General features: G+C 56.2%; 1 protein-coding gene and 1 non-coding gene across 9 annotated transcripts in view; both read left to right on the plus strand.

The window, feature by feature from the left end:
• The window catches only part of SHANK2 (SH3 and multiple ankyrin repeat domains 2), a 497,644-nt gene that overhangs the window by 419,433 nt on the left and 57,296 nt on the right, over nt 1-20,915 (plus strand). The gene's annotated exons all lie outside the window — the stretch shown is intronic.
• LOC112852224 (U12 minor spliceosomal RNA) lies at nt 6,640-6,789 on the plus strand. The gene has a single exon (XR_003222857.1). It is a non-coding gene; the product is annotated as a U12 minor spliceosomal RNA (small nuclear RNA).

Raw genomic sequence — 20,915 nt, forward strand, 5'->3', positions numbered from 1 at the left:
ACGGGGCATCATACCGTCTGGGCTCCTTTTTTTTTTTTTTTTTTTGGTTTGGTTCCTTTGACTCAGAGTCATTGCTTTGAGATTTGCGTATACGGATCGTTCCTCTGTATTTACGAGTGACGCTCCATGGCTTGGCTGGGCCACAGTTTGCTTAACCAGTCGCCCGCTGATGGGCATTGGACGGAACCCACTTCCGGGTGCTGCAGAAACGCGCTGCAAATTGTTTGCACTCAAGTCTCTGTGTGGACGTATGTGTTTGTTTCTCTTGGATAAATACTCAGAAGGGGAATGGCTGGGTCACATGGTAGAAAGAAATGTGTAACTTTTTAAGTTTATTTTTGAGAGAGAGAGAGAGAGAGAGAGAGAGCGAGAGAGAGCGAGCGAGCATGGGCAGGGAGGGGCAGAGAAAGAGGGAGAGACACAGAACTCGAAGCGGGCTCCAGGCTCCGTGCTGTCAGCACAGATCCCGATGCGGGGCTCAAACCCGCAAACTGTGAGGTCATGACCTGAGCCGGAGCCGGACGCTCAACCAACTGAGCCACCCAGGCGCCCCTAAATGTGTCACTTTTTAAGAAACTGCAAACGGGTCTTCCAAAGCGGCTGCACCGGTTGGCATTCCCCCGGCGGTGTGGTCCAGCTTTCCACTGTCATCGGTCCCACAGGTGTGCAGTGATGCGTCCTTGGGGTTCTAATCTGCGTCTCTCTTATGATTCAGGATGTTGAGTATCTATCCATGTGCTTATTGGCCGCCAGCACATCTTCGCCCGAGAAGCCAGAACTAGAACGTTGTGGGGAACACACGGGGTGGGGGAGGCGTCTCTTGTCCTCTCTTCGTCCCCCCCACCCCCACCTCCTGACAGCTCCAAAAGGGGAACTACATTTGAGGTCCTGGAGGCGATTGAGCACGGAGCACTGGTTTCTGGGGTGTCTCCCGGTGCCCTCCGGCCCTTCGGCTGAGGGAGGCCCTGCAGCGCTCCCTCTTGAGCGGTGGGCCGGCTGTAGTGACCCGGATGGAGGCCGCACAGTCTGAAGGCTTCCAGCAGAGCTCAGAGACACGCAAGTGCAGGCTGCTCGGGGCCCCTTTCAGGGTAAAGCCTCCATGGGCAGCGTGGTGGTGGAACAGCGGTCCCGGTCCCCAGAAGCAGCCCTGGCGTGTCCTTGACCACAGCTCCTAAAGGAAGCCAGGCAGCACCCTTCCCGGGGTCAGGGCCACCTGGGGTGGTGCTGGGGCCCAAAGTTCTGCCATTAGGAATAAAATAATGTTTGTTAAGTCCTCGTCAAGGACAGGAGCGCTGAGCCCCTTGCAAACCCCCGCCAGATCTAAAAGAGGGAAGGGCTTCAAAGGGCCAGGGGCGCTGCGGCTCAGCACAGCTACCCACGGAATCCGTTTTCATGCAGGCCTTTTCAAGGCCGGTGACAGAAGTCCCCCTCAGCATTCAGGGGAGCCACAGGACGCTGCCACTTTTATAGGTCAGAAAACAGTGAGGCAGCGGCGGCCGTCAGGGCCCACCCGACAGCCGAGTTTAAGTAGCGGGTCACGCGCCGCGCAGGTGATCGCACACTTAGGGATGGGTCCCCGGATGCAGGCTGGATGCAGGGGTCCCGGGCGCGGGTCTCCACTTCCCCCCCTCGTTCACGGGCCCCCTTTCCCGGCGCGGCAGGTCGTACCCGCCCACCTGCGGCCCTCACACCCACCGGCACCCTCGCACACCCTCCGGCTCCGATGACCGGGGACCACCTGCGCCGGAGACCCGGCCGGAGAACCCAGGCGGGGTCCTGATTGGCCTGGCTTGGGTCACATGACCTTTCTTAAACCAATCACTGTGGCCTGGGGAGCGGGAAGCTCCGACTGGCCAGGGCTGGGCCACGTGGGCGCAACCCCTGCCTGGAGAGGGCGTGTCCTCGTGGCTCGGGAAACCGGAAGCTCCGTGGGGGCCACGTGAGCACAGAAGCCCAGCTCTCGGCGGACAGCGTAGGCGGAGAGGCCGGCGGTCGGACCAGGCGAGACACACAGCACAGGACACGGGGGTCCTGCCTTCCCTGCTGGGGGTCTCTCTGCAGGTCAGCCCACCAGCCGCCCCAGGGCACGGGAGGGGGAACCTGGCGAGCGCTGCCCCCCCCCCCCCCCCGAGCCAGAGGGCGGGCCCCCTGGGGGCCCGGTGCGTCCGAGCAGCCATTGCCAAGCAGCCATTGCCGGCGGTGGCTCGCCGTCACAGGTCACCAGCTGGGGTGGGGTGGCGGGGGCCGCGTCCCCACGGGGAGGAGGGGGGCGGGGCTCTCCGGTGGGGCGGCTGCAGGAACGGGTCTCAGAGGCCACACCTGGCGGGCTCTGTGCTGCCCTTACCCCGCTGCTTCCCTGCAGAAGGGGACAGGCCAGGGGGAGGCGCCGGCCGGGTCACCCTCCAGAGGGAGCAGTGGCCATACTCCACGGTGCGCTGGCTTTGGGGCGATTCACACGCTTTCTCTCCAGCCCGAGGTTCTCCCCGTAATGAGAAGCTCCCCGACTCCACGGAGCTCTGGATTCCAGCCGCCCCCGAGAACCCATTAAGCGCCTTCTTCAGGATCGCCTTTAGTGTTTTTTTCTGAGTTATTAAGCTGAGGAGTTCCCTGCAAGGAGCTTTCGGGGACACAAGGGAGAGGGAAGGCAGTTCGGTTCTCTGTGTGTCTTTCATGGCACTGCCTTTTCCTGACTCCTCTCCCGAAGCTCAGGGCCAGGGGATTTTCAAAGAGGGAGTAGGATCCGCCCTGGGGCTGGAGACAGCTTCTCCTCCGGAAGGATCCCCCCTCGAGCCTCCCCAGATGCATGCCTCCCGGTAAGGTGGAAAAAGCAGCAGCTGCGGAGGAAGCTGATTTCTAGATTCCTCCTGGTGGGAGTTCTCCTCGGATCCCTGAGCAGAAACCATGCCAGCCAGGATGGGTGTCATCCTCTAGCCACCTGCCCCTGGCCTCACAGCCCTCCGTGCATGGGCCCCCAGCCTTCAGTTCCCCAGAAACCGACTACCTGGACCCAGCTCGCTGCTAGTCTCGACTCACCGCCCACTCTTTGGTGGCCTGTCACAGTGTTTTGGTGTGAATACTCTGGTTCATTTGAAATTCCCGGGGGAAAACACACACTCAGCATCTGGAGCCTCCCTGCCATCCCCACGGAGGACACGGGGCTTAGCACCCGTCCTGTCGGCTCAGGCTGCCATAGCAGAGCACCACAGACCACGTGGCTTCAGCAACAAAGTCATTTGCTCAGAGTCCTGGAGGCTGGAAGGGCTGGTTTCCTCCAAGGCGTCTCTCCCTGACTTGCAAATGACCTTCTCCCTGCGTGGGGGCACCCCTGCTGTCTTTCCAGACTCTCAGTTTCCTCTTCTCGTGAGGACACGTGAGGCTGTTAGGGTGGGCCCTCCCCCAAATACAGTCAGGTGCAGAGGTGCTGAGGGTAGGACTTCAACTTGGTTTCAGTGGGGCAGGGGGCAGGGTGGGGACACACCATCCGACCCATGACAGCAGCCCAATAAAAGATGATGCTGCGGACCATTTTCATCAGTTACAGCCAAGAGTGTTTGATGCGGGGTGGGAGGGCAGCACTCCTTGATGATGCTGGTGCTACTCAGCAGCTACCGAGAAAGTTCCAGAAGCATCCTACCATCAAGGAAGGAAAATGGTACATCTGGCCAACCAAGGAACCAAGCACCACCACGTGGGGTTTCTTTGATCGTGTTAGGCAGATGTGGGGCAGAGTAGAGAGGCGTGTTTCTGTCCAGGTAATTAAGGAGGGACTTCAAAAGCTTCAGAAGCTGGAGGCTTTCTGTTCAATTATTCAGACTGATGCATCCAAAGGTCTCTGAACAGGAAATAGGGAAGAGATTGCTAAGTAGTTATGATGAAGAGTAAATGAATTACTTGTCAGTGGTGCACATGTGATCTCGGAGCACCGTGTGAGCTTGTGTGTCGCCAGGTGCGTGCTGTCCGTGAACGCTGGTGCGGGAGGGGTGGGTGGGAAAGGAGGCCCAGTCTCTCGGGAATGCCAGTCATTTCTTCCTTTTCTAAGATCGGTGACCACCTGTGTCTTTGTCAGGCGTGATTACACACTTCAGCGTGAGTCTGAGAGTCTTGGCATTCAGGCCGTGGGGGCCACCCCCCCCCCCCGGGCACCTGAGTGAATAGTCACTGTCCTGGGACACAGTTGCGTCTCCACTCCCATTTGGGGTCAGCACCCGTGAGAAGCAAGGTAGTGTGGATTAAAAGCAGGGAAGTTTGAGATTGTCTCAGTAAGAGTAGTGCCCCAAAATGGATGATGGTAGAAATTTCAGGAGGGGTCATAGGGCATATTGTGGTACTTCTCATTACTTTATGTTTGAGATTTTCCATAAAAAAAAGAAACTTAAAATTATATAAAAAAAAAAAAATGCCTCCTTCTGTTCATGGCCGTGATGGGAAAACAGAGCCTGGACTTGCCTTCCACAGGAAACGACCAAAACTCACACAAAATGTGTGAAACGAGGCCTTGTTTTGACCGTGAAAGATGCAAACACACAAGACAAGCCCTATGACTGCCCCGGCGTCCCGCGCTGAGTGTCCAGGAGCGAGAAGGCCGGCGCAGGCTGGAAGGATACTCAGGTAGAGGTGGGGCTGAGAGCCCAGGGGCCCACGGCAGCCACCGTTTGCAGAACAGAGTGCCAGAGAGGAAGTAGCTGCACGGAGGGAGTCAGCAAAGCTCTGACCAGCACACTCATCGGTGAAAATCCAGAGAAAGCATCACCCAAAGGGTTCGAGAATGGTGTCTGGAGCTCACGCGAGATAAAGAGGCAGGGCCTCTTCCTACCCACCAAACTGGAAGAAGAAAAAAAAAACGGAAAATTCATGCAGCATTGGGAAGGTACTCAGGAGGGTCCTGCCTTCACACTGGAGAGTAATCAGCCCTAAACTAATCACGTCTCTGTTCTCACCTAACAAATCTTAAAACCAAGACCTGAAACATCAGGCCCTTTCCAGGTCACTTAGCTGCACCCAAAACAAAACTCAGGAATATTTATAAGAACACAAAAATATTCAGCAAATATCCAGCAAAGTGGAATTTGCAGTGTGTGGCATCCACTCAGAAATTCCCAGGTGTGCAAAGAAGCAGAAAACACAACCCATAGGAGAAAAATCAATTAGTCAAAGTTGACCAGGGATTGACACAGTTGTTAGAATTAGCAGAGAAGGATATTAAAGAATCATTATAACTATATTCCATAGGATAATAGTGACAGGGGAAAAAATTAAAATTCTCTGGACTGTACACTTAAAAATGATTAAGATGCCAAATTTTATGTTGTATTTCCCCACAGTTAATTTTTTTTTAATTTTAAAACTCAATTTAAACTTCCAGAGATGAAAACTACAATGTCTGAAATGAAAAATACACAGCATGGGATTAATGGCAGATCAGACATTGCAGAAGCAAAGGACAGTGAACGCAAAGAAGTAATGCTGGAAACTGTCCCAAGGGCGACACAGAGAGAAAAAGGAACCATCATTTTTAAGGAAATAAAACAATAGAGCATCAGTGCACTATGGGTCAGCTTCATGTCAGTATAAGTTCCTGGAGTGGAGGTGCTCATGTGGGGAGAAAGACAGAAAAAATATTTAAATAATGATAAAAATGTTTCAAACTGCAAGTGAACTGTGAACTCACAGATTGAGCAAACTCAAGACCCCCTGGGGAAAAAAGTCCACCAACACACATAGTTTTCCAATTGCTCAAAACCAGTGACAAAGATAAAAATCTTTAAAAAGCCAGCAGAGTGGGGAAAGATGCATCCCCTACAAAGAACAAAGACAAGAATGACAGCAGATCCAGCATTAGAAACAGTGCAAGTGAGAAGTCACAGAGATGCGTCTTTAAAGTACTAACGGAGGAGGAAAACAGAGCTACTTCAAAAACAAAGGTAAAACAAAGACTTCTAAAAAACGCAAAAGCTAAAAGGCTTCATCACTGGCGGGCTGCACTTTAAGAAACATCGAACGAAGGACTTCCTTCAGGTACAAGGAGAATGACACTGGATGGAAATACTCAGAGGAAGGAAGGCACCAGAAATGGCAACAGCAAGACTATGTAAAGAAATGTGCTTACTATTTAAATCCCTTTAAAAGTCATTGGCTTAAAAAAAATTTTTAAGAAATAAAAGTCATTGGCTTTAAACAGAAATAATAACAATGTAGTTTGGGGCTTATGACACAGGGAAAGGTAATATGTAGGGCAACTGCTAAAGTAACCAAACAAAAAATTATAGCTAATAAGGTGACACAGGAGATAAAATGGAATCATAAAAATATTCAGCCCAAAAGAAGGTAGGAAAAGAGGGAAAGAAAGGGAGACAAAATACATATAGGGCAAATAAAAAATAGAAGATTGAAGTTAAACCTAACCATATCAATAATCACATTAAACGTAAATGGTGCAAACACGCCCCAGTTAAAAGGCAGAATTATCAGGTTAGATGACAAGCAGGACGCCTCCGAGGGGCACACCTTAACTATTAAGACACAGGTATGTTAAAAAGCAAGAGTGTGGTAAGGCTATACCAAAAGAAAAGAAAGCCAAAAGAAAACTTGAGTGGGCATATTAGTGTCAAAGTAGGTTTCATAATAAAGGATGTTAACAGAATACCTTAAACTTATGAGTAAGGAACACAATGATTTGGGGTGACACCTAAATCCTCACTGCTGATGTGAGACGAATTTTTGAGTGGGTAAAGGTCATCCCTAAGGTGACCTGCCTGCTTTGCAGGATGCCTGGAAGTCCTATTCTGCCTCTTCCCCCTTTGATTACTGGAAGGATAGACAAGTGCACATGTAAAAAATGAGGTTGGGAAGGTGCTTGCTTCCTATAAATAAGTGCCTTAACTGTGAAGGGTTTTTGGACCTGAGGTTGGCAACTCCCACAGGACCCCACCTCAAAAAAAAAAAAAAAAATGTTAGCAGAGTTTAAGAATGTAATTTCGTAATGATAAAAGAGTCCATTCTGTAGAAGGACATAAGAACCATAAACATGTACGCATCTCATAACAGAGCTTCAAAATACATGAAGCAAAAATTGGTAGACCTGTAAAGAGAAATAGATCCACAATTATAATCAGCTATTTCAATAGCCAATAGAGCAAGTACACAGAAAATCAGTAAGGATGTAGGAAATTGGAACAACGCTCTCAACCAATTTGGCCTAATTGACATCTATAGAACTCTGTGCTTTCTTTTCGAAAGCACTTGGAACAGTCCTCGAGATAAACCATATTCTGGGTCATAAAACAGGTGTCAATAAACTCAAAAGTACTCAAGTCATACAAATTTGTTCCCTAGTAGAATTGTATTAGGAACCGATAAGAGAAAGATCTCAGGAAAATCCCCCAAATGCTTATAAACTAAATAATGCTGCTCTAAATAATTCATGGGTCAAAGTGAGAATCAAATGGGAAATTAGGTAGCATTTGAGTTGAATGAAAATGAAAACACAACCCACCAACGTGTGTAGGGCACCACAAAAGTAGTCCTTAAGGGAAATTTATAGGACTGAATGCCTCCATTAGAAAAGAAAGTGCTCAAATCAATGACCTCAGCTTCCACTCAGAAGCTAGAAGAAAAAGAGCAAATTAAACCCAACATAAGGAGAAAAAGGGAAATAGTGAAGATCACAGCAATCGATGAAATAGAAAATAGAACAATAATAGGGGATATAATGACACCTAAAGCCGGTTCTTTGAAAACAGCAGTAAAATTGATAAACTTCTAGCCAAGCTTCTCCGGGAATAAAAGGGGGGTGTGGTGGGCACAACCTCCCATAGCAGAAATGAGAGCCAGGACATCGCTACCAATCCTTTCTCCAGCAGATTCCCTTTGTGCTCTGTCAGAAACCAGTTGTTCACATATGCACGCAGGTCTGGTTCTGAGCTCTCTCTTCTATTCCATCATCGACTGTCTTGATTACTGTGTCTTCATAATAAGTCTTGAAATAGATCGGGTCAGTCCTCCAGTTTTGTTCTTCTTTTTCAAAAACTTTTTGGGGGCTCCTGGATGGCTCAGTTGGTTGAACACCCAACTCTTGATTTCAGCTCAGGTCATGATCCCGTGGTTGTGGGATCGAGCCCCCCATCAGGCTCCACATGTAGCATCGAGCCTGCTTAAGATTCTTTCTCTCGGGGCCCTCGGGTGGCTCAACCAGTTAAGCGGCTGACTCTTGGTTCAGCTCAGGTCACGACCTCATGGTTTGTGAATTCGAGCCCCGCATCAGGCTCTACACTGACAACCCAGAGACAGCTTGGCAGCTTGGGATTCTCTCTCTCTCTCCCCCTCCCCCACTCGTGTTCGCTCTGAATAAATTTAAAAAAAAATCAAAGATTCTCTCTCTCTCTCTGCCCCCTCCCCCTTTCACACATGTTCTGTCTCTAGAATAAATAAATACATAAAATGTTTACAAAATACCTTTTGGCTATCCAAGGGAGCTTGCATTTCCATATGAATTTAGCAGTCAGCTCGTCATTTCCTATAAAGAGCCTGCCGGGATCACACTGAGCCCGTCCACTGAGGAGCGTGGACCGCTGGACCCAGCCATCACGGAGCATCTGCTGCAAAGCCGCAGGGAATCTCTCCATTGCGTTGGCTCGTCTGCGTCTCTCAACAGTGTTTTGAGGTTTCCCGTGTACAGGTCTCCCCAGTCTTTTGCCAAATTTATCCCTAACTTTTTCATACTTTTTTAAGATACTGTAAAGGTATTTAGATTTTTCTGCTCATGGTGGTCTGTTGCTGTTACGCAGAATTGCAAGGGAGTGGGGGCAGTGGTCTCCACGAGGATGCTGTCCGTTCCAGTCCACTTGGTGGGCAACCCCGGCGTGGGAGTGGCCCAAGGACGGCCATTCTGCCCCAAGGCTCTTTCTCTGTCACACCTGTCTGTTGTTTGAGCAGCAGTGGGGTGGGCAAGGGGCGCTCTCTTCCATTTTGGGGAGACGTTGCGCTGGCACGTCTTTTCCGGAGGAAACTCATCACTTCCTACTAAGGCACTAAATGCCAGTACCCTTTGCCCCCGCCTCTGCACTTCCGGGACTGTCCCCTCCAGTTCTGCTGGCCCAGGTGGAAGCTCGTGGAAACCACCCACGCAGCCCCAGGAGGGCGTTAGTCCCATAAGACACAGAGTGTCCACGCAGGGCTGTGCAGTGGAGCTGTTGCAAAGACGAGGCGGCTCTGGGGTCCTGCTAGGGGACGACTGCCAAGCAAATGGCTTTAAGCGAAAAGAGCCACAAACAGAGCAGCGGCCGAACGCATTGCTCTCGGCGTAAGAAAAAGGTGCCGTGTGCGGGAGCTCTTACTTTGTGCTCACCTTTTCTGTGAACTTAAGACTGATTGAAAGGAGCGCCTGGGTGGCTCGGTCGGTTAAGCGTCCCAACTCTCGGTCTCGGCTCAGGTCGTGGTCTCGCAGTGGTGTGTAAGTTCGAGCCCCACGTCAGGCTCAGAGCTGGCGGTGCAGAGCCTGCTTGGGGTTCTCTCTCTCCCTGTCTCTCTGCCCCTCCCCTGCCTGCTCTCTCTGTCTCTCTCGCTCTCAAAATAAATGAATAAACTTAAACTGATTTAAAAGATAGAGTCCTTTAAGTTTAAGGGGAAAACACGAGAGGGACAGACGCACCGAGGAGGCCAAGTTTGCTGGAGGGGCTGTGTGTCTGTGTCACTGTTTCTTCTCACATCCGCGAAACCAGGTGCCTCCTTGTTGATCTTGCGTCTCCCTGTTCAGCTCTTTCTCGGGACAGTGGGTAGACGAGCCGTGTCCCATTTGGCTCGGTTGCCCCGTGCCTGGCACAGAGCCTCTCTCTCAGCAGATCTTCAGAGGTCTCCAGGGGTCAAAGCCGTGGGCTACATTCTTTCTGGAATGTTCTCATGGAGCCACCTCGCATCCCTCGAGGGGGGCGCTGAGACGTCCACCTGTTACAGATGAGGCGCCCAAGGCACAGGGAGGGTGAGTCATTTGGTTAAGGTTGCGCAGCTGAAGGTGGAGGGCTGGGATTTGCACCCAGGCCGTCCAGCTCGAGGCCGAGCCCTGAACGCCGGCCCAGCCAGCATCTCTGTGGCGGTGAGAGGCACCCACTGTGTGGGGCTGGGCACGTGTGCAGGGCGAGCCTGATGCCGGCTCACGGGGGGAGCCCGTGGCACCGAGCCGCCAGCCCAGGTGTGCGGTGAGGAGTCTACACTTGGCGGACAGCCGCGCCCCCACAGTGAGTGCCAGAGGGAGTGGACCCAGGGTTCCCTCCCGCTTTCGCCTTGTTCCAGGTGGCATTTCGGTTTCTTTGCTTAAAAGACGAAGGATAGTGAGACTTTCTGGTGGCATTTATTCTCCACTGGCATTTAAGATATTCGCCAAGACTGTCATTTTGAAGGGGAAAACGTTCAAATAGTAGCAGTGACTCAGACCAGGACTCGGCCCCCTCGTCTGGCTCGGCCCCCTCGGAGTCGCTGGGGATCTCGGCACCGGGGGGGCCTCTGCTCCAGGAGAGCCAGGCCGAGTGGGGCCTTCTGCTTGTCTTTAGGGGCTATGAGAGCGGGGTGGCCAAGCGCGGGGTCTTGGGGGGCGTGAGCATGAAAACCGTGAGCCTGCCCTCCCCCTCAGTGCTACTGGCCTGGCCTCTCTGTGTAGAGCTTGAGGGGCCTCCTGGCACCACGTCCGGCCTCGAAGCCGGGGCTGCTAACTGGACCCCGGGCTCCTTTGTCTCTGCTCCACCATGGAACATCCTTCCAGAAGTATCCACGTGGAGCCCCTAGGCTCTCAGCCTCTCCTTTCAGGCTTAGCAGCAGGGACTTCAGGGTGGACGGGCCTGGGTTTAACCCTTACCTGGAGACTTACTACTATAGGATAGTATGTTTGTGTGCTTTTTGTCTGTAATTCACACAAGCCTGAGACCAGTCGGTGGCTCTGTCCCCAGCCCCAGGGACAGACCTGCCTGCAGGAGGCACTCGGTAAACGGAGAGTGATGAGTAAAGCTTTTGGTGTGATGCCTGGTAATGTAATGAGCCCTTGAGATACGGAAGCTGTTAGGTCCTTATGAGTCATAGCAGCAGGTGCCAAGATGTTTATGGTCGTGGCTTTGTAAAAACATGATCAGGTTCCACATGCGTGTCTATAACGGCTTTATTCATCATTGCCAAAACGTGGAAGCACCCTCGAACAAACTGTGGTCCATCCATTCAATTCAATATTATGCGGCTATAAAAGGAAATGAGCCCGCAAGCCACAGAAAGACCCACGTAAGAGGAACCCACAAATGCATACTGCTTTGTGAAGGAAGCCAATCTGAACGAGCGAGGATCCCAACTATATGACATTCTGGAAAGGGCAAAACCGTGGAGACGGTAAAAAGATCCGTGGTTGTCAGGGCGGGGGTGGCATGGGGAGAGGGCTGGACAGGTGGAGCACGGGGGAGTTTTAGGGCAGTGAAACTATTGTGTGCCACTGTAATGTCGGATACGTGGCAAAACCTATAGAAAGTACGTGAAGCGTGAGCCCTGTGGGCTTCAGTTCATGAGAACATAATCAGGATTGGCTCATCACCTGTGGCAAACGTAACACACCAGTCAGCGCAAGGTGTGAATAATAGGAGGGAAGGGATGTGTGGGAATTTGCCGTAGTATCTGCTCAATTTTTCTGTCTGTAAACCTAAAAGTGTTCCAAAATAGTCTCAGAATAAAGTCCGATCGGGCACTTACCGCCGAAGGTCTTACAGCCGAGAGTGGGAGTCTCAGGGAACCCATCACCCAGAGAGTACGGAAGGGCAGGGGCTCCAGAACCTTCTGCGGATCCGCACAGTGGTTACCATGACCTTGGAGCCTGTGTGGGGAGGACTCCCTCCGGACGCCGCTGGGGACGAGGTCCTGGGAAAAGTGTGAGATGCCCAGAAGCGGCTGGCAGGTTGGGGAGGTGGGTGTCTAATCAGGAGGACGTCACGGGGGGATGGAGACTTGGCGTTTTCTCCTCCTCGTGCACCTGTGGGGAGGCACCTGTGGACCCGGGAGTTCCTGGCACACAAGCACGGGCCACCGCTGTCATCTGCCTCCACCCCAGAGCGGTTATTTTGCGGCTGTCACGCACACCGGGCACTTCCTGCAGCCAGTGGGCAACCTCTCAATGGCCACCCGCGCTGTTTCGGGCTGTCCTTCCCTTGACTCAAGCTACGACTTCCCTACCACACACGGGCTCACAGCCTCTTGTACGGCACGCAGCTCGACACCGTAGCCCCGGTGCCCGTGCCCTGCACTCAGGCTCGTGCTTGTGCCTGAGCTCTGGCCACGGAATGGGAGGGTGGCCTGTTCTAAACCCCCACGAGCCACCTCCGCACCCTCCATCCACCCTGTGCCTGTATGTAGATGAGCCCAAACCCGTAAGCTCCATGTTGAAAAGGGCAGCGCCCAGGACCCTGAATCTCCCCCTGGAAGCCAGCTGCCATTTCTCGGGACTTTGCCCGGAAGAGAAGGAACTTCCCGTGGGACTGAGCTCTCATTCGTTAGGGGCATTGGTTCTGGAAGCCGGCTGAAGGAACGTAGGGATATATCACACATCCTGACTTTGAACCCCACGTAGCCCACCTAATCACTTGAAACCCAAGAGTGTAGAGGTAAAGGGGACCTTTGAGAGCCCGGGTCAACCCTCTCGCTTCCCCAGATAGGGGTCTTGTCAAAGATTACAAAGTCATTTGTAGAAGGACTGGAGCATCTGGGGTTCTGACCCTGGCTCCCTGCCCCTCACCACCCGTCCCGTGAGCATGACCTCCGCCAACAACGAGTCAGGAGTCTGGGCCAGCAGCTGGGAAGGGAACGTATTGTTGGAGACTGTCATGGGCTGAGTTGGGTCCCCAGAATTCATATGCTGGAGTCTTGACCCCCTACCAGCTCAGAATGTGATCTGAGGCCATCTGGAGATGGGGCCTCGGAGGAGGTGATTAAGGTAAAGTAAGGTCACTAGGGGAGGGTCCGATCCAGAATGCACGGGGTCCTTGTAAGAAGAGGGGATTAGAACTCAGACATGCACGGAGTGACGACCCCGTGGGGCCACTGGGAGAGGACGTCCGTCCACACACAAGGAGAGAGGCCTCAGGAGGACCCGGCCCCGCCCACGCCTGGACCTCGGGCTCCGGCCTCCAGGACCGGGAGACAATGCATCCTGTGGTGCGAGCCCCGACTATGGGACTGTGTTATGCTGCCAGAGCGAACTCACACAGAGATTGTTGGAACTGAGTCCAAGGAGAGGTCAGATAGACCCCAGCTCACCGTCTGCACGAACACCCGCATGTGTTAGAGAAACGTTGCATTCCCGCTGGACTGGGCTGGCCCTGCGCATATTACATTATGGGTGCGTCCGTTCTCTGGGCACTCCTCCAGGAGAGGACCTTTGGGCCACAGGTTTAATTAACACCCAGGATGAGCCCAAGGTGACCCGCTGTCTGCCCAAGCTCAGCCTCTCCCCACGTGGGATCGGGTGGAAAGTAGCAAGCAGCCTTCCGGATGAGAGCCTGGGGGCCGGTGCCGCAGAAATGAGGCATCCCATCCCCTTTGAGAGTTAATCGTTTGCTTTGGGGATTAATTTTTCAGTTGTTGGCTTTGAGTTAAAGCACTCAGTAAATTACTCGTCGTGATGTGGGACATGTATGAGCTAAATGGAGCTATAAATCTCCCAAGCTTGGTGTTAAAGCCTGAGCCTCAACCCACGCTCCCTCCAGGAGGGGCCCACACGTGCTCTCAGCTGGGAGACCGGCCGATCCGTGATGACTTCTCGGGGCTCCCCTGGGCCAGACCTCCTGCGGCCTGGCCTGGGCCAGAGAAACTCCCATCAGGTTCTACTGGATCCCCTCCTCCCTGGAAGGGCCAGCTCACTGCCCCCTTGTCTGTGTGTCTTTCCCGGCCAGAAAGCCCGTGCCCTTGAAAGGCCCTCAGTGTCCCCGTCACTGCCCCATCTTTGCCCTCCCACCCTCACATATCTTGGTCATGTTATCCTTCAAAACCAGAGTCAAGGCCCGCCTCCTCAAGGACCCCCTGCAGTCTCCCTTTCATTGGGCTTCCAGTGGCTACCTGTGAGCTCAGAAGCCACGTGGGAGTATCTCAGTGCTCTTCGGGTTTGCATGCTGTCCCCAGGAAAGCGCGCAGACCCTGGGAGGGAAGAAGCCCACGCACCCTCAGTACCCCTCCGTGTCTTAAGCTGGGAAGGTGCACAGCACAAGTGTGGCGAGTAGTGGGGGGGGGGGGTCCCTCAGGGTCGCCCGCCGGCCCCCAGCCTCCAGGCAGCACCGACTCGGGGGCCCCAGGCCAATGTTCCTATGTTCACACTTTTAGCGGGAGAATTCAGAGTTCCGCCACGCCAGGGGTCGGGAGGAAGAGAGAAGGTGACGTGTCCCCAGTAGGGGCCACGTGCCCCTGTGGCTCACAGGTGATGCAGGGAGGGAAGGGTCCACGTCTCCACTTTGATGGCACGGGTTCACTTTATCGCATGGTCATAAAACCGTGGCTCTATTCCTGCTGGGCTTTGGGGAGGGTATTGAGTACAGAAGACCCCGAGTCAGTGTAAAAAAAATAATAACATATATGGAACCCAAGCAACGGGGCCAAAACCAGGGTCCTTGGTACCCAAATGATAAAGGTGGGGAGAGTTACGCTGTGGAGACACGATTACTATCCTATCACCCAGATGTTTCAGACCAAAGTCATGTACAGTAGCCGGATGGATTATGAGTCTTCGGGAATGGCGTCCACAAATTTAAAACAGGAGGCCATGCCAACCTCCCGCCGCCGACCTGCGTTCTTCAGGGTCGGCCTGGCCATCCGGTGGGGGTGGAAGAGGCTGAGGATGACCATATGAGTGGGTGTGAACCAGACTCCGCTTAGGGAGCCGAGTGGGGATGTGGGGTCCGTGCACTTGAGAACATCAACGAAGGCAGAGGCAGGCGGCCTCGGGAGGGGAGGGCTGAGCCCCCCCGGGAAGCGAGGCATTTGGAGACACAGTGAATGTCCTCGGAGACCGAGGTCTGGGAGGGTGGGGGCAGGAAGGGGAGCTGGCTTTCGAGGCCTCTCCTCCACCCACCCCAGGCCCCCTGGGACCCTCCCAGACCGCATCACCCTTCCCAGGGTCCTGTGGCGCACGGACTGGTGTCCACACGCATGTGCTTATGGCACTGAGTGGCTGATTCCTCTCTCCTTCACTGTCCGCAGATGTTCCCCGGGCACCCCCACCCTTCCAGGTCCTGCCTACGACGTCCGTGACCGATGGGGGTGGGTCATGGGGGCACAGGTGCCAGGACTCCCGTTTGTAGCCCCTCCAGGGCTCAGGCCGGCGTCCGAGCGCCCGAGTCGACCCAGGTGCCCAGGACAGAAGGAGGTGTGCTTTTCTGCACCTGCTAGGCTTGCCCCGAGGCTCCCCGGAGCCGCAGTCTTCCTTGTGGGGCCTCTTTCCCAGGGATTCTCCGGGGCCACGGGGTCTCTGCGACACCAGCAAGGCCTCCTCAAATGCTCAGCGCCGTCCCGCAGCCACGCTGGGCCCTGGACAGCTGCACAGGGACCCCGCTGCTGGGCTGGGGTCCCTCTCGGGGAGGGGCGATGGAGCAGCCAGCCCAGCCCCGCCCCCCCCCCCCCGACCCCGCAGCCAGGCCACACGGCCCCTCCTAGTGGTGCTTCTGGGAACACACTAGCCCCTCCTAGAACCCCCACCGTGCCATTTCGACTAAGGAAGGCCCGAGACCCTCTCACGCGGGGAGGGTGGGCCAGAGCAGGTGGCTCCGCGCAGCGGCTCGTGGCCACCACAGGCGGGAGGGACGGGGGGGGGGATGCTTAGCCTTTGGCAAACGCTGCCTTTCCGGTCACTGGTGCCCGTTTCTCTACACCTTGCTGGGTCCTTCCTCTAAACACAGCCAGCATTTCCACCCTTGGCTGCCCGTCGCGTGAGCCTCCACTCGGGCGAGTGACGGCGTGAATGCCGCTGGGGACAGATGATACTCTTGTATCTTCCTATTTGCGACTCTGTGGACCTGTGTTCCGGGGTCTCGGTGGGCAGACGGCCAGTACGGTCTCACGGATATAATCTGGAGGTGGCTGAGGGGTGGATCGGGGCTCCTGTGTCTGCAGACGCATCCCCGCTGGGGATCATCAGGTCCCCAGTGTTAGGCTGTACCCGTGAAGGGGTGCGCACGATGGCGGGCTTGGTGGGAGGAGCCGAAGAAAGTAGCAGTAAGGAGCGGGGCTCCGCGTTCCCCGGCCACTCCCCCCCAGAGCCGCCGTGTGCCTGCCCCACCTGTGTGTCGAGGCCCGAAACCGCGTCGGGGCCCCTCGAGGGCTCGCTGGTGTGAAGTCTGGCCGAGAAGTTCCGTAAGCCAGACCGTGGCCCCGCCCCCTGCGGGCAGGCGTGGGTGTTAGCACGTCGGGCCGTCTCTTGGTGCACGGACGCACCTGGGGTTTGCTTCCTGGGGCGGCCGCCTCAGAGCGCCACCCACTGTGTGGCTAACACAGAAATTTGTTCTCCCACAGCCTGGAGGCCGGAAGTCCAAAATCAAGGCGTGGGCAGGGCTGTGCTCCCTTGAAGGTGCGAGGGGAGGGTCCTTCCTGCCGCCTTCAGCTTCTGGAGCTCCAGGCGCCCCTGGGCTGGTGGCCGTGTCCCTCCCGGCTCCGCCTCTGTCTTCACACGGCCCCTCCCCTGGAGGTGGGTCCAGATCTCCCCCGTTTTAGAAGAGACACGTCATTGGATCAGGGCTTTTCCTGATGACCCCAGCTTAACTGAATCACGTCTGCAGAGACCCTGTTTCCAAATAAGGTCACATTCACAGGTTCCAGGAGTTAGAATGTGGACACATCCTTTTGGGGGAGCACCGTTCAACCCACAGTGACCCCTGATCCCAGCACACACAAGCCTCCCCTGCAGACCACACCCCGAGCCCTCGACGACCTGCCTGAGACTCGGTGCCCTCCCTCAGGGACAGGGACACATGTGCAAACGGGCATTGCAAAGAGTGGGCTTCCAAAGCAGGACCCAAGGACAGCCTCCTGGTGCCCAGCCACCCCACCCCCCCGGCCCCACCAAGTGCTGTCGTGAGAGGGGGGGTTCGGCAGCCAGGAGAACAAGGCCAGGGAAGTGGGCGGAAGGAAGGAGGCAGGACACGGCCGGGGGTCCTGGAAGCAGAAACCTCCCCACACAGACCTGGAATGAGGGATGGTCCCAGGAGGAAGGGAGGTTTGGCAACCGATTGCTAGAAATGGTTGTGTGTCCCTATCTGCGTCTAAGGCTTTGTTCAGGAAGATTGTCGTTTTATGTGAAAATCCGGAGCAGCGATTTCAGACGGGAAGCCCGAGTGGTGAGGGCACCCCCCCCCTGCCATCCGCTGGAGGGAGGGTCGCCCGAGAGGACGGGGGTCCAGGAACATCTGACCAGGGATGGCGCACACGTGGCTCCCAGGACCGGGCCCCGAGGAGGCTCCCGCCGGCCGCGCCGCAGGGGGGACCCTGGCAGGAGGCATCGGCATTTCCAGCTCTGGCCTGAGCTGATAATGAATTTGTCTTCACTCTGTCGCCACGGAGCTCAGACCTGGGTTTCCAGGGACTTGACCGCAGCTTCTGAACTATTTGCATGTGATCGTGGGCTTCCAGCATCACGGGGACCCAGGATCCCTGCCGCAGAGGAATTCGCACTCGGAAACCAGCTGCCTAGAACAAGCACTCAGTCTTTCAAGTCAGTCCTGCAAACCGAGAGTTATTTTTCTTTTCCAAGTGGCTCCGGCCCTCCCTGAAGCCTGAGAAGTAAGGGTAATTCTCAGACACCCGCTCCAGCCAGGCCCACGTGCCAGTGGTGGGCGTAGAACAGGCAGGGGCAGGATTCCGCCCAGAAGGTCGGCAGCTAGAGGGCGCGGGGAGAAGTCCAGGGCGGGGGGGGGGGGGGGAGCGTGCACACCACGCGCAAGCAAGGCAGCAAGCCCACGGCCGAGGTCCTGGGCCCGCAAGGTCCGCACGGCCCCCCGAAGGAGTGCAGGGAGGGGCTCGTGCTAGAGGAAAGGCCGCAGCGAGCCGGGCATCGGGGCAGCCGAGAGCCGTGGCATGATAAATACAAACAAATAGGCTGTTAATAAGCATCAGCTCCTGGCCCTGAGTCCCTAAACCCCTTGGAACTTACTGTCTCTTGTTCGCCAGTGAGATGGCTCATGGGGGACCCAAGACAGCTTCAGGATGGGTGGCCACCGGAGTAAGAAGGGATCTTACGATGAGAGGGTCAGAGCTGTCAGCCCCGCCCCCGTACCCACCCCCCAGCGGGAGCTGGCAAGGGGGAAGGGAGTCCAGTGATCCGGACAGCGGGGCCGGGAGAGATTGGGGTTGGAGAACCCGCAGAGGCGCGAGGAGCTCCGGCGCCCCCCTACTCCGCCCCTCGCGTCTCTTCCGTCGGGCAGCTCCGGAGCCGTACCCTTGATAATAGACTGATGAGCATAAGGAAAGCACTTTCCTGGGTTTTGTGAGATGTCCTAGCAAATTACCCAACTGGAAAAGGAGATCATGGGAACCCCCGGTTCATAGCCGGGCAGGGTGGGTCAGAAGTACGTGTGGCCTGGACTTGGATGGCACAAACGGAGAGGAACCGTCACGCAGGACCGAGCCCCCGCCTCATGGGTCCGCGCCGACCGGAACGGACTGTGGGACCCCCAGCTGGCGTGGGAGACCGGAGAATCGGTGTTGGAATGACATATTTGCTGTCAAACACACACACACACACACACACACACATACACACACACACACAGAACAAGAAATGCTCACTGTTTATTGAGCACCTGTCACGTGCCAGGCACCGTGCTAACGGGGTACAAGCGTGACCCCATCTAATCACACCGACAGCCCTGAGAAGTCAACCCAGTCGCTAGGCTGTGCTCAGGTGGGGAAACTGAGGCGCAGAGGTCGGACTCCGGTTCCTGCGGTGAGCTTAAGGTAGATGCCCTCAGAGGAGAGGGGCAGCGAGCGGAGGCCGCGGGCAAGCGGAGGCCGGACCACCCGACGCACAAGTGGGGGTCGGGCAGCGGGCTCGCCAGCTCATGAGGAGGAGACGCGCACCTACAGAAGCCGACTGGCCACGCCGGGCGGACCTAGACCAGCCAGACCAGTGGCTCAGACAGTGCACTCAGCAGCTGCGGAAGCTGCGTCCATGCATGTCTCAGGCGGAAAGAGATGTGGCCGCTGTGCAGGGGCCATGGTCACCCACTGAGAACGGTCCAGGGGCGTTCACTCGGGCTGGCCCCACCACCCCTGCGGTGCCCCTGACTTTGCTCTCCTTGGCGTCCATTGGCTCTGAAGGTCGCCGTCCCCAAAGGGCTCCTGGACGGGGACGTGGACAGTGGAGCCCGAGCCGGAGCCTCGCCCGTGGGGGCGCCACAGGCTCCCCTCACCTTGCACCTTGCGGGGTCCCTTCTTGACTCAGAATCTGGGCAGGGTCTTGGGGTGGCCCCTGACACATTCACTCCTTTGTTGCCCGACAAGCTAAGGGCAGGTCGACATTGCCCTTCCCCGTGGCGGTGAGACAGGACTCCAGGTCATGGGGGCGGATGGCCGGACTTCCTACCTGCTTTTGTCTCCCATTGAAAGTAACAGCCAAGTCACTGCAGAGTGGTGGCCCTGCTCCCGGTCCCAGGACCGCCCTGACCCAGTGGCTCCCCCCTGCCCTTGCTCTGCCGAGGGCCCCTCCTGGCTCACAGATGGCCGCCTCTGGCTGTGCGCCCGTGTGGCACAGAGAGAGCCAGCTCTCCGGTGCCTCTTCGTGCAAGGGCGCCAGTCCCGTCAGGCGGGGACCGCTCCCCCATGACCTCACCTGACCCTCCCTACCTCCCAAAGGCCCCACCCCCGAATACCATCCCACTGGGGGTCAGGCTGGAACATCAGAATTTGGAGGAGGGGGTCACGAATGTCCAGACCATAACAAACGGCAGTCGTTACCGGTTGGCACAGGAAGGTCCCGCAAGCGAGAAGCCCACCTTCGGGGCCCCTTTTACCGTCACGCAGCTCTGAGCGGGGGGACCCCGTGTTACAGATGAGGACACTGAGGTGTGGGACTGTATCACGGCCTCTCTGCTGGCCGTGGGGAGCAGGGGTTTGAACCTGGGCACCCCACGCCTGGAATAGGTGTAGAGGGGTGGGTGGCGAGGCCAGATCTCCCGACGGGCTTGTTTCTTGCCCTTTCAGGGAGCTGTCTGGCCAAACAGACACTCATTGGCCAGTTGCCTTCCATCCACACCAAATTGGGCACGTGGCTCTCTGGTGCCTTTCCCAAACAGGGTGCCCTCTGAACTAATAGTCGGCCAGCCGGCACCCCGCTGGGACGGTCGTGGGTTCTGGTCGCCCGCCAGCCTGGCACCCGTTGCCGGAATGGATTGCCCGGCCATCCTCGGGCGCTCCCAGGGAAGCCCGGTCAGCGTCTCGGCTCCCCTGGCACCCAGAGCGCTGTCCACACGCTGACGGAGCCGTGAGGGTCAGGCCCTGCGGGACCGAGGCCCCGGAGGCAGGGCTGAGTGCCGACTGCACCAGCCTCCCGGAGCTGCTTGCTGCCACGCGGGGCCCCCAGCCGGGGGCTTCAGACAACAGGAGCTTCTTCTCTCCCAGCTCTGGAGCCAGGCCGACTGTGAGATCAAGGCGTCCGCGGGGCCCAGCCCCCTCCAGAGGCTCTGCCGGAGGACCCGGCCTCGCTCCCTCTGACCCCCGAAGGCTCGTGTGTCCTCACGCGGCTCCTCCCTGTGTGTCTTCTCCTACCTATCAGGTGAATAGGGCCCCCCAGGTCATCCAGGACGAGCTCATCGTGAGATCCTGAATGTTACCGCATCCGCGAAGACCCCATTTCCAGATAAGGTCACAGCCGCAGGTCACAGGGCTTAGGTCGCGGACATACCCTTTAGCAGACCACCGTTCAA

Source organism: Puma concolor, chromosome D1 (assembly GCF_028749965.1).
Source record: "Puma concolor isolate L17-30 chromosome D1, mPumCon1.1.hap2, whole genome shotgun sequence".
NCBI classification, from domain to species: domain Eukaryota; kingdom Metazoa; phylum Chordata; class Mammalia; order Carnivora; family Felidae; genus Puma; species Puma concolor.